This window comes from Chiloscyllium plagiosum, unplaced genomic scaffold, assembly GCF_037043375.1.
Source record: "Chiloscyllium plagiosum isolate Xiang-an unplaced genomic scaffold, Cpla_swu_hap1 HiC_scaffold_51, whole genome shotgun sequence".
In the NCBI taxonomy this organism is placed as follows: domain Eukaryota; kingdom Metazoa; phylum Chordata; class Chondrichthyes; order Orectolobiformes; family Hemiscylliidae; genus Chiloscyllium; species Chiloscyllium plagiosum.
Genome location: NW_028270189.1, coordinates 29723219 through 29737562, shown reverse-complemented (window position 1 = coordinate 29737562; position 14344 = coordinate 29723219).

Here is a 14344-nt window from a genome sequence, read left to right as displayed (position 1 = left end):
ATCAATGTTCTGACTCCCTTAATGAAGGCGAACCAAACTTTAACTTTCCACTTACATATATTCCTCCAAATACCCTTCACATTCATTGCATTTACGAACTCACTGAGATCTTATAGAAACCTTTCCGAAAATACAATATATGCCACTTCCACTGGTTCCCCATTATCTATGCTGTAAGAAACATCTTCAAACAATTCCGAAGTTTATCAATTATGATGTTTCTTTCAGAAATGCATGCAGATTTTCTCCATTATTGCTGTTAATTTTCAAATATCAAAAAGGTCATCCTGTGTAATAGATTCCAACAGTTTCCCTACAAATGTCAAGTTAACTGGTCTACAGTTCTCCACACTATGTCTTTTTCCCTTTGTAGCTGTTTGGATCCCTTCCATTCATCTATAGTTTATCCACAATAGTTTCCGGTCTCTGCAAAATGTACAGGAAAATAAAACACAGTCGTCGACAGTGCAATTAATACTACTATTGGTGGTTAATTTCCGACATTTTGATATGAAGTATATCTTAGCAATGCTCAATCCAGCTACATGTTCAAGTACTACCTTGTTACTGATATGAATTGACTTTGTTTTTGGCTCCAGGAGTCCGATATGATCACTTGGTATTACTGGGTGATTTTCTGAATTTTCCTCCATGAAGACAGATGCAATTTAAATGGTTATTTTCTTGGCCATTTCCCTGTTCTCCACAAGGACCTCTCCTCTCCCGTTTACAAACTTCCACATTTGCCATTGCTTTTTGTTTCCTTTGAAATATAGATCGTAGATTGATGCAGTCTTTGTGTTCCTGTTTGTTCGCATGCATATTCGCTTTTTGATTCCTTTATCAGTTTCATGGCCTTCCTTTCCTGGATCGTTAATTTCTGAGAATTCTCAGGTTTCCACAATAGCTGGAATTCTTCTGAAGTCACTTCCTACGATTAACATATTTTCTAATTTGTTATGTTAATCATCACTAAGTCACTTTCTCACTCTTTGGTGTTTGTACCTGAAATAAATAGATGCATGTTTCAGACTTTGCAGTATTTCCAAAAACTCCTGGTCCTGACCAGTTATATTCAGGAACACAGCAGGAGGACAGAGAAAAAATTGTTGGAGCACTGCTTGGCTCTTTTCCATCATCTCTGGCCAACGAGTGCCGTCCTGGACGACTGGAGTGTAGAGAATACTGAGCCCGTATTCAAGAAATGCTACAAAGATAAACCTGGGAACTAAAGACTAGTAATCTTAAAATCTAGTGGGTAGGTTACTTTAGAAGATTCGGAGAGATTGGATATACATGCATTTGGAAAGACAGGGTGTGGTTCGGAGTAAGATTAGAATGGTGCTGGAAAAGCAGAGCAGGTCAGGCAACATCCGGGGAGCAGAAAAATCCTCGGATGACCAGCAACATTGAGGAGGTCCAGGTGCTATACGTAGTTTAGGTTGATTCCAGTAAGGCCTTCAGTAGGTTTCCACATGGTACGTTGCTCCGGAAGGTTAGATCGCATGGAATTGAGAGGGAGCTGGCAAATTAGGTACAAAATTGCCTTGATGGTAGGAAGGAGAGATTAATACTGGAAACATGCTGGTCAGACTGGAGGCCTGTGAATAGTGGAATGACTCAGGGGTTGGTACTGGGACCACAGTGGATGCACCCAGTCTTTTTTCCCAGGGTTGGGCAATCACAGATTAGAGGGCATCAGTTTAAGGTCAGAGGGGGCAGAATTAAAGGGAACTTGAGGAACAACTTTTTAACACAAGAGCTGTTACGCATATGGAATGAGAAGTGGTTGAGGCGGATACATTAAAAATATTTAAAAGGCATTTGAACAAATGCATGGATAGTAAAGGATTAGAAAGATACGGGGCAATGGCAGGGAAATGGGTTTAGCGTGGATGGGCATTTTGGTCGGAATGGACCAGTTTAGGCCGAAGGGCCTGTCTCCGTGCTGTCTGCCTCTATGACTGTAACAAGCATTGCTTGTCTCCCAGTGAATATTATATTGTACTTTCCAAATTCACTGAAGATATCTTGACACTCTAGCCTCCAGTCTTACATGATGTTTGACTGGAATATTCAAGCATTCTAAATTGTATGCAGACACCTTGTAAACTGCACCTTATAAATGCCATGTTGACATTGCTGGCTATTGGTTCACATCTCCCATCACCAATTGCTCTAGTGAAGTCAGTTGTGAGGGAGAATAAGAATATTTTCTTTTCGTAGGCTACTTGATTCTGCTCTGTTGTCCGTTTACTATGCTGTAACCATCTCTCCAAAAATCCCTCCACACCCTCCCCCCCAAAAAATAAAGAATCACAAACAGGATGTTGTTACTGTGCTGATCGCTCCTTCACGGGAACAAACGCTAGCGAACACACTGTCATTAGGCACAGTCGCTCTGAACATTGACAGGAAATGTGAACTTCTCTGAATGTTCCTCTCATTACTCTAATAAGGCAACTTTGGAACTTGCATAGGGAATATGCTTTAGTAATTTATTTATATAAATTGACAGACTCCTATATGCAGTTTTATTTGCTGTAAACCGTATTTTTATGCATTTTGGCTTCAGTCCAACACTAAAAGTGATAATTACAATGAACGTATTCATTTAGACTTATGAATTAATGAGTCAGGTTCGAATGAACATGTTATTGGCTGGGAGATAGTGCGGAATGGGAGCAGTGGCTGTGGAAACTGCATGGGGAGTACAATGATATTCCCCAGTCATCATTCCTCTTTCTGACAGACAGAATTAAATCTAATGCATAACAAGGAAACAGGCAACATTTGGGAGATGCAATGCTGAATGACAATGTGAACTATAAGGATAACATTAAATGTGATAAAGTGAACTATATTTTATATACATACCATTTAATCATTGGGTGTAGAGATTGAGTAGGGTCACCGGACCTGAAACATTCACTTTGATTTCTCTTCACAGATACTGCCAGACCTGCTGAGCTTGCCCTCTAAGTTCTGTTTTTCTTTTTGTTTGAGATTTATCATATTGTTCATATCTGGCAGGATACTTACAATTAAAAGCAGACACTCGTAACAAGATGTGAAGGGCAATGGGGACAATACAGGAGACTAACAGTAGAGATATAGTCATTCCAAGCTGGAAGAGATCATGGGCTACGTTTCCCCCACTTTTGCTGTAAATAATTCTGTGATATGTAATCAAAGCCTTTGGAGAGGAGGTAGACAAGCTAGTTCAACAAAGGTCACAGAGTGCGCCACCATCAATAATCTATTCCTATTATCTCCTGAAATTTCAGCTGCCTCTAAAATGTCTTTTCAAAATAAGCGGAGTCCCTGAGATTTACAGGATAATCAGAAAAATATTCTTTTTTCCTTTGAATATCAAACAAGAAACAGATTTCGGCTGTAGCACAGGTGTCACGGACACACCAACTATAATAGGAACAGGAAAGGACTATATTGTCCATATGTAACCAGCATGTAGCCCTGTCAAGAAAATGAAATATAGTGATACGGAAACATGAAATACAAACAGAAAATGATGCTAGAAGCGCAACAGATGAGGAAGTATCTGCAGCGAGAAACAGAGTTAACATATCGAATATGATGTGACACCGTTCTGAAAAAGTCAGATTGAAATCAAAGGTTAATTCTGTGTATCTCTGCTCAGAGGGTGCCAGACCTGCTGAGTTTCCTCTATCGACTTCGTTTTCTTTCTGAACTGTGACAAATTGACTGATCTGAACGATACAATCAAAGCTGCTGTCTCAGTTGAATCTCGAATATTTGTTTATGGACATTAAATGAGAAATTACAATGTTCCTATGTTTGACAGAGCTCCAAATATCCATAACGTATTGCATTGTGATACAAAACATTGTGAAACATCGTTGAAACAAAAACCGAAGTTGCTGCAAAAGGTCTGCAGCATCTGTGCAGGGAAATCAGAATTAACGTTTCTAGTTCAGTGGCCCTTCCTCAGAACGGATGTAGCCTTTAAAATGTTGTTTAATATACAGCAGAAGCTGAATAGCTGTTAATGGAGACTGTTAGTAGCTAACAATAGGGGGTGAGTAATGGAAGGTCATGTGAGAACTAGGCCGAGGTATGGGTAGGGGGCATTGAGGAGTTCAGTCCCTAAAATTATGGAACATTTTTTGAGTCTGAAGGGCTGCAGGGTCCACCCGCGGAAAATGAGGTGTTGTCCTTCCAGATTGCGTTGAAATGCCCTGGAACACTGCAGCAAGCCTGACGCAGAGATATTGGCCAGGGAACAGGATGGGGTATTAAACTGGCAGGCAACTGGAAACTCAGAGTCTTTTGCATAGTTACAGCTTGGATATTCTGTGAAGTAGTCACCCAGTCCACCTTTAGTTTCCCCAATGTAGAGCAGACCACAATGTGAGCTGGGAATGTAGCAGACCCGATTGTGGGAAATGTTGATAGGATGCTGCTTCACCTGGAAGGTATGTTTGGCCTTTGGTTAGTGACGAGGGAGGAGGTAAATTGGAAAGTGTAACACCTCCGGCAGGGGAAAGTGAAGTGTACCTGTGGTGGGGGCTGGGGGAGATGGTGTGTTGGGGGGGTGGGGGGGAAGGTGTGGGCAGTGAATAACGAGCGGACCAGGGTGTCCTGGAGAAAATGGTCACTTCAGAAAGTGGAAAAGGGAGATGAGGCAAATATGCATCTCGCTGGAGGTGGGGGAATGCAGACTGATGATCTTCTGCATCTGAATGCTGGTGAGATGTTAAGTAAGGACAAGGGGAACGCTAATGTTGTTGCAGCAGGGAAGAAAGAGGCTGAGGGTAGCAGTGCATGAGGTGGGTCTGAACTGGTTGAGGGCCCTGTCAATCACAATGCTGGGGAGTTCTCGGTTGAGGAAGAAGGTGGACATTTCAGAGGCCACATTTTGAAGCTGACATCATCAGAAGCAATGCAGTGGAGACGGAGGAACTGGGAGAATGGAATGGAGTATTTGCAGGAAACAGGGTTTGAGGGTGTATACTCCAGGTAGCTGTGGGAGTCGGTAGTTTAATAGTGGATATCAGTGACCGGCCTATCCCCAGAAGTAGAAGCAGAGATGTCGAGGAAAGGAAGGGAGGAGTCAGAGGTAGACCAGGTGAAAGTGAGGGAAAGGTGAAAATTGGAAACGACGAACTTTTCCAATTATTGACAAGAGAGAGGAGCAGCAGCGATGATATCATCTATGTATTGGAGAAAGAGTTGTGGATTGGGGGCTGGAATAGAACTGGAACAAGGAATTATCTACGTACCCCATGAAGGAACAGGTATAACTTAGGCCCACGTATGGGAGGAGCAGGCTGAAGCAATAGGTCTGCATGGGCAGATCTGTTTGTAGATTTTCAGGAGGAGATAAAAGCGAACTCTGCTTTCAGAGGACCATCAGCTTCGGGACTGTTAGGTGGGGGTGAGTGGGTGCGGGGAGGGGGGGCGGTGAGGTAGTGAGTGGGAATCTCGAGATGAAATTTGGTCAGATTTAGTAAATAAAATAACCTGATTTGCCATGGTAGGGTTATGGACCAGCAGGTGATACGTGGAGGTATCTGAGAGCTGGCACTCAGCCTCTGAAATGTAGAGGTGAGTCCACCAGGCTACAGCAGCGCCAACCTTATTGGCACAGGCTAAATAACATAGTCAGTGTTGGATCGAAGCATACAGCGTACAGTCTGTTCAGATGGTGATAGGTTGGATAGGGTGAGGGAGATACAGAGAATGTAAGACAACCAAACTCCCATGGAGCGTTCTCAATGAACAGATTGAGCTCAAGTAAACGCCAGAGGAATGGGTCCAGGGGGGTGGAGAGTGTTGTAGCTGGACGAAGGGTCAATGGGATGGGGAGTGGACTCTTGCCCAAAGAAATGGACACCGAGGAGAAGATGTTGGAAGAGGATTTCAACATGATGTCGTTCCTGAAATTCAATAAGGTGGGGCACAGAGGGATAAAGCTGAGAAATTTGCTGAGTACAGAACATTCAGCATTAGAGTGTGGAAGGTTAGGAGGGATGGTGAATACACGACAGGCTTGGGGGAGGGGATGGGCTCAGATTGCATGGCATGGGTGGGGTGGCAGGTTCCAGAGGCTCACAGGCATCTCTAAGTTATTCCATCTTGTGGGCCTCGTATATCTGGCGAGCATGGCAAATGAGCTGGAGAATGAAGTAAAATTGGGGAATGGTGCAGCCTTGAGCCAATGTGATGTGATGCTGGTGGACAGAGAAAATGTTGATCTCAGTGGCACTAACATCGCACGATCAGTCCTCAGAAAGTAAATGATTGAAAATAATCGGAATCGTTATCTTATTGTAATGCTCTGATTTCATTGGGGTGACACTCAACCAGCAAGGTCTTACTTTTCTGAGACTTTAGACCAAACAGTGAAAACTATATGTATCTTGATGTTATTAATAAAACAAATCCATCCATTGTTTTGGAAGGCACTAGCAATGGCAGAGTTTATTTGTCATTCCCAATAGCTCTGGGGAAGGTGTCATTGTTCATTGAGGAAATTACCAGCACAGAATTTCCTCTGATTCCCGTTAACCACAATTTGCTGAGGGTGAATGATGCTACATGACTCAAATGCTATTTTAATGGCAAGGGAAGTTACTCTGATCTCACCTCAACTGACATTGGAAAATCAGTTAAAATACTAAAAAGAAAAAGGATAGAACACGGCTTATTGAGCAACGTGGTCACTGTCCTCGCAACGTTTAAGGACAAACAGATACATGGACTTCTGATTCTGAGGAGAGGTGTTTCCTATTTGGGATGAGGCTGTTTGGTTAAGCGCTGTGACAGAGAGACAGAAAAAAAGTTCCACTCTGTATGGGGAAAAAAACCCACCCTATTCTCGGTGCATTGGACAATGACAGACATACACTATTGGACATTGGGCATTGATCATCTCAATCTCATCATTCACTGATGACCAACAGCAGCACAGAAGCCAGGAGCTCCCTTCACCCTAGTTGGAAAGCAAAAACGGGTAAGGGATGGCTAGTGGAAGTGGGAGTGTCTAGGGAATTGGTGTAAATTACAGTGGGAGTGGCAGAAGAAGGGTGTGAAGAGCTATCATCAGTGGAAGAGTATGTGGCAGCAGAAGGGGTAGTTCAACGGAAGTAGGAGTGTAAAGAAAGAGTAGGAAGGGGAGGAAGAATGGCTAATGAAGTTTTAGTGACTGGGTAAAGCTTGTTTTTGTAAAAGTGAGGTTGGGTGAAAACCACCACTGTTCAGGAAAATTGGGGTCTGATTACATTGAAAATTAAGATTTGACGTACTTCCTTTTCTATCACTTGATTCTTTATCATATTGTACATTCACTCTGTGGTTTTGTATCTCCATCAAATGCAGGTGATGTGGGTTTTTTTATCCCCTGGTGCTGTGTCTCAACATTTTTGAATTTTATTAACAGTATGTATTTGCTTCCAATTTAAGGTAGACATGAGAATATGATTTGATCTCCTGCAGTTTGTCCATAACATAGAATTTAATTGAATATTTCTCCTCATCACATTAACTGATTCAAGCAATGAATCTGTGTCCATCCTGCAGATGAAAAGTTTCTTCACTTCTGACTATTGTTACAAAGGACAGTGCCACACAAAAGGCTGATGTTCCAGTGCAAGGGGCCAAAACCGTAGTTCATGCTAAATTAGTTACAAGCTTTATGAATCAGACATGCTGAGGGACAGAGTGTAAAAGGTAAATTTACCTTTGTGTCGAAAATGGTATTTGCAGCACACTCATAATAGGTGTTAACTACATCACTCTGTAAATTTCCCAAAATAAGAACAACAAGAGACTGGAATTCTTAATTATTCCTTTGTGAATAACATCTGGAGAACAGGAAGGAAATCAAAGTTTGTTTGTGATATTCATAAATGATTTTGGTGAGAATGTGGAAGATGGATAGCCTTGGAATGATAACTAAAGTTGGGATGACACAAAGATTAGCCGAGTTCTTCACAGTGAGGAGGAAAGAGTTAGGCTACAGGACGATATAAACACGTAATTTCTGTTTCCAGATTAATGGCCGATGAAGTTTAATACTGATAAATGTGAGATAAATCTGAATTAACAAGACAAGTGAATACTCAAATTTTGAAGGGCGAGGGCTTATCTTGCTCCTTTTTTCTTTGCAGCATGGAAGTTTGAGGAGGGAACCTGGTACAGGTGTACAAGAGCATAAAGGGTATGGAAAGGATGAACAGACAGCAGCTGTTTCCCTTACTCGAAGGGTCAAAAACAAAGGGATAAATACTTAGATTGAAAGACAGGGGATTGAGAGAGGGTTTGTGGAGTCTGTATTGAACAGAGAGGGAGGCACAGACATAGAATATAAAGTTCCTATGTGTGGAAACAGGCCCCTTCAGTCCAACAAATCCACACTGACCCTCCAAAGCGTAACCCACCTAAACATGTTCCTCCTATATTTACCCCTGACTAATGCACCTAACCTAAACATCCCTGAACATTTTCGGCAATTTAGCATGGCCAATTCACTTAACCTGCACATCTTTGGATTTTGGGAGGAAACCGGAGTACCTAGACGAAATCCACGCAGACAATGTTCAAAATCCATACAGGCAGTCTCTCAAGGCTGAAATAAAACCTGAGTCCCCAGCGCTCGAAGGCTGGAGTGCTAGCCACTGAGGCGCCGTTCTGTCCAAGGTGACTTGTGTCTGGAATGCATTGCCTCGGCTGGTGATTTATCAGGTAATCTCACAAACATTTCAAAAAGCCTTTGGATATGCACTTGGTGGTGCAGGCTCGCATTTTCATTCAATTATGCTATGTGGTGTCAGTCACGAACACTCAGATATATTCTGAAGCAATAGTTAAGGACAGTTCCTGGTTTGTTCCATTGACTGTACCCAGTGAGTGAGCCTCCTGTGAAGTGCTAGTGTTATCTCCCACTTTCTATTTAAGTGTTTCGGTTTCCTCGAGTTGATAATGTAATTTCCTGAGTCGACGATGTAATTTCCGGCCGTTTTCCTCAGAGGGTGGTAAATGGAATCAAAATTGATGTATTTGCTGATGGAGTTCCAGTTGGAATGCTATGTTTCTAGGAATTTTTGTGTTTGTCTCTGTTTGGCCTGTCCTATAATGAATATACAGACTTAGTCAAAGTGGCGTACTTCCTCATCAGTACATAAGAAATTAGTGTTTGAGTCATGTACTTTGTGGCTAGTTGATGTTCATATATTCTGGTGACTAGTTTTCTGCTTGTTTTTCCGTTGTAGAGTTTGTTATAGTTCTTGCAAGGCTTATTGTTCCAGGAGCAGAACAGACAAAGATGTTAATTTATTGCGGTGGTCAAAAGTATGAAAAAAGTTGCAGAGTAGGAAAAGAATACTCTATTAGTTGGCATTACAGCATCAAGGAATTCTAATTTCAAGGTTGTCAGCAAAAGAGCTAGGAGGGAAATAAGGAAAAACGTCTTTATTTAGACAGTTGTTAAGAAGGGACGATATCTTGAAAGGATCTTGTAAAGAGGCTTGGTGGTTAGAGCTCAGGATCAAAACCATGACAGAAACACTGCTAGTGACATATTATTAGACCCCCCCCCCCAGCTAAAGGAAAGTAAGGGAAATGGTATATAACCAAGATATTGAAGTATGTAAAAACAATAATAGGATGATTATATTCAGACATGTCAATTCCAAATATTCATTAGGTCAGTGATAACTTTTTTAAGCGGGGGCAGATGTTTTGAAATTTATTCCACAGAGCTTCTTATATTAACATAGAGCAGATACAACAATGGGCAGTGCAGTGCTGGGCCTCACTGTGGGGTCGAAGCCAGTCAGTTGTTCCAGGCAGAAATGGGAGAGCATTATAGGACCAGTGACCGTGACATCACACATTTTGACTTTGCTGAGGAAAAGACCCAAAAAATGTTAGAAAAATAAAAGCTTTTTGCATTGGGGAGACAGATTTTATGGAAAAAATGACAGGATCTGGCCAAAGTGCAGTTGCTTCTGGGTGAAACTGTAGCTGAATAAGGTGAGGTGGAGGTTGATGGATAATTTGATTAAAATTGAATTGATGACAGTGTCGGCCCAGCATGTTACACCGATGATAAAATTTAGGAAAATAAGCCCAGAAAACCTCAGATGTCGACACAAATCCCGAACAGGATGAAAAAGGAAAGAGAAGCTTATAGCAGGTACAAAGTGAGCAGGTCAATGCAAGTCCTAAAAGAATATGGAAAGTGTAGGACTAAATTTAAAAACTCAGTGGAAGAGCAGAAGGAGGGGTGATAAAACATTAGCGGGTAAGATTAGCAAGAATCCAAAGTCACTTTTTTTGGATTATTAAGGGGAAGAGGATAACGCGGGGAAAAAAAATGGGAGTATTAGCGAGAGAATATGTTAAACACATCCTACGAATCGGTCTTCAGTTTGGAGGAACTAAGGAAGAATTGGAAGTTTATGCAAGATAGAGTGGACAAATCACCAGATTAGAGACCACCAAGTCTCACATTAGTGAGAGGGAAACGATTGTAGAATATTCGGAGGACTGTTGAGGCTGGATCATTAAATATCTTTAAGGCTGAGACAGACAGATTTTTATACAAGTGTTACAGCGAAATCAGAGGAAAGTGGAATAGGGGATTAACAAAATAAATATAACCTAATCGAAGGAAAAGCAGACTCAGTGAGCGGACAGACATATTGTTGCCCCTGTGTCTAATGGTGTTCTTTTCCAATAGCCCTGTATTCACAAGAACATCAACCTCTCTCACTATGGAGTGAGACACAGTTTGGAATGCAAACGAGGGATTCAAGGAATTCCTAAACGCGATACTAACAGATAGAAAGTATGAGAGGACTGCAATAACACGGATTGCCTGTCGGGGTGAGGATTTGCATCGACACAGTCACCACTACAATAAGGAAGACCTCAGCAAGACACCCTCCAAGGCCAAGCAAAGACCTGCATTGGAGAGCACATAGTCAGGGGCCAGGTGTCAAGGAGAGCTAAAGGCCGAAACACTACATCTCTGTCGTGTCTCCTTCCTTCCCTGATCAAAATTAAATGTGGAGGTGTAGAGAAACACGCCGTTGTAGCAGAGTAAGCAGGAAGGCTTTCAAACGAGAGGCTACAGACAGCTCCAGTTCAGCAAAATGTACATGTAAACTCAAATAAAGTTCTTTTAACTTTATTGTTACAGCAGTCGAGATGGCATTTAGGGCAGTCGCACTTTCCTCTTGTGGGATGTGGCAGCTCAGGGAGATTTCCACCGGCCCTGATGGCTACACGTGTGGGCACTGCACCCAGCTTCAGCTCCTGGGAGACCGTGTTAGGGAGCTGAAGCTGGGCATCACGTTGGCTCAGTAGTTAGCACTGCTGCTTCAGCACCAGGGACCAGGGTTCTGTGTAGAGTTTGCACATTCTCGCCGTGTCTCCATGGGTTTCCTCTGGGTGCTGCGGTTTCCGCCCACAGTCCAAAGATGTGCAGGTTAGGTGAAAGGTCATGCTAAATTACCTGCAGTGTTGTGTGTAGGGGAGTGAGACTGGTTGGGCTGCTCTTCAGTGGGTCGGTACGGACTTCTTGGGTCAAAGGGCGTGTTTACACACAGTAGTAATCTGATCTAGAATGCACTCAGGGTAATCCAAGATACTGACCGAGTGGGCGGCACAGTGGTTAGCACTGCTGCCTCACAGCGCCTGTAGACCCGGGTTCAATTCCCGCCTCAGGCGACTGGCTGTGTGGAGTTTGCACGTTCTCCCCGTGTCTGTGTGGGTTTCCTCCGGGTGCTCCGGTTTCCTCCCACAGTCCAAAAGATGTGCAGAGTCAGGTGAATTGGCCATGCTAAATTGCCCGTACTGTTAGGTAAGGGGTAAATGTAGGGGTATGGGTGGGTTTCGCTGCGGCGGGTCGGTGTGGACTTGTTGAGCCGAAGGGCCTGTTTCTACACTGTAATGTAATCTAATCTAATCTAATCTAATAATGACTGTAGTATTCCAGTCCAACGTTCATCGCCCTGAGTTTACCTATCAGTCCTGTTGTATTTAATAAACGCAATTTAATCCAACAGGCGTTCCTTGCTTCCTGTCATGTACCAGGCAGAGAGTAGATGGACAAACACCAGGAATGGCAAAGGGAGTGCAGGAATCCCCTGTAGCCATTCCCCTCGAAAACAAGTAGACCATTTTGGATTGTTGGGAGCTATGACCGTTCAGGGGAAAGCAGCAGTAGCCAGTTGGTGGTACTACCTCTGGCTCTGGGGGACAGCGGGAAAGGGTAAAGGCAAACATGACGTTAAATATAGGAGGGTCGATTGTTAGTGGGAAAGATCAGAGATTCTGTGATCACAAACAGGAATCCAGGATGGTGTGTTACTTCCCAGGTGCTGGGGTCCAGCATGTCTCCAAGTGGGAGGGGGAGGGGTAGCAGTCGGAAATCATTATGCACGTTGGCACAAATGATACCCGTAGAAATAGGGACCAGGTCCTCTCTCTCTGCCCCCACTCTCTCTGCCCCCCTCTCTCTGTCTCCCTCTCTCTGCCCCCCTCTCTGTCACCGTCTTTCTATCCCCCTTCTCTCTGTTCCCCCTTTCTCTGTTCCCCCTCTCTCTGTCCCTCTCTCTCTGTCCGCCCCTCTCTCTGTCCCCCCTCTCTCTGTCCCCCCTCTCTCACTGTCCCCCTCTCTCTTTCCCCCCTCTCTCTCTGACCCCCTCTATCTCCCCCACTCTGTGTCCTCTGCTCGCTGTGGCCCTCTCTCTGACCCCCACTCTCTCTGTCCCCCCCTCTCTCTCTGACCACCACTCTCTCTGACCCCCTCTATCTCCCCCGCTCCCTGTCCCCCCTCTATCTGTTGCCCCTCTCTCGCAGTCGCCCTCTCTCTATCGCCTTCTCCCTGACCCCCTCTCTCACACCCGCCTCTCCCTGTACCACCTCACTCTCCCCCTCTCTCGCTGTCGTCCCTCTCTCTGTCGCAGTCTCTCTGTCCCCCCCTCTCTCTGTCCCCCTCTCTCTCTGTCCCCCTCTCTCTCTCCCCTCTCTCTCTGTCCCCCTCTCTCTGTCCCCTCTCTCTCTCCCCCGCTCTCTGACACCCTCTCTGTTGCCCTCTCTCTACCCCTCTCTCTCTGCACCCCGCCCCCTCTATCTGTCCCCCTCTCTCTCTGTCCCCCATCTCTCTGTCCCCCCCTCTCTCTGTGTCCCTCTCTCTCTGTACCCTCTCTCTCTGTGCCCTCTCTCTTTGTCCCGGTCTCTCTGTTCCACCCCTCTCTGTCCCACTCTCTCTGTCCCCCTCTCTCTCTCTGTCCCCCTCTATCTCTCTGTCCCCTCTCTCTCTGTCCCCTCTCTCTCTGTATCCCTCTCTCTGTCTCCCCTCTCTCTGTCTCCCCTCTCTCTCTGTCTCCCTCGCTCTCTGTCTCCCCCACTCTGTCCCCCTCTCTATGCCCCCTCTCTGTCCCACTCACTCTCTGTCCCCCTCTCTCTCTCCTCCTCTGACAGTCCCCTCTCTCTCCCGCTCTCTGACCACCTCTCTGTTGCCCTCTTTATGCCCCCTATCTCTCTGCCCCTCTCTGTTCTCCCCCTCTCTGTCCCCCTCTCTCTCTCTCTGTGCCCCTCTCCCTATCCCCTTCTCACTGTCCCCTCTCTCCCGCTCTCTGTCCCCCTCTCTCTGTCCTCCTCTCTCTGTACCCCCTCTCTCTGTACCCCTCTCTCTGTTCCCCCCTCTCTGTTCCCTCTCTCTCTGTCCCCCCTCTCTCTGACCCCCGTCTCTGTCCCCCCCTCTCTCTGTCCCCCTTTCTCTGTGTACTCTCTCTCTCCCCGCTCTCTGATCCCCTCTCTGTCGCCCGCGCTCTCTGCCGCTCCTCTCTCTGTCGCCGTTTCTCTGCCCCCCTCTCTCTGCCCCCTTTCTCTCTCTGCTCCCTCTCTCTCTGCCCCCACTCTCTCTGCCCCCACCTCTCTGCCCCCTCTCTCTCTGTCGCTCTCTCTCTGTCCCCATCTCTCTGTCCCCTCTCTCTCTCCCCCACTCTCTGACCCCCCTCTCTGTCGCCCTCTCTCTGCCCCCTCTCTCTCTGCCCCCTCTCTGTCCCCGTCTCTCTCTGTCCCCATCTCTCTGTCCCCTCTCTCTCCCCCACTCTCTGACCCCCCTCTCTGTCGCCCTCTCTCTGGCCCCTCTCTCTCTGCCCCCTCTCTGTCCCCCTCTCTCTCTGTCCCCCTCTCTCTCTCTATCCCCCACTCTCTCCATCCGCCCACTCTCTGTCCCCCTTTCTCTGACACCCCTATCTCCCCCACACTGTACCCCTCTCTCTCTCTCCCTCTGCCCCCTCTCTCTGTCACCGTCTCTCTATCTCCCCTTCTCTCTGTCCCACCT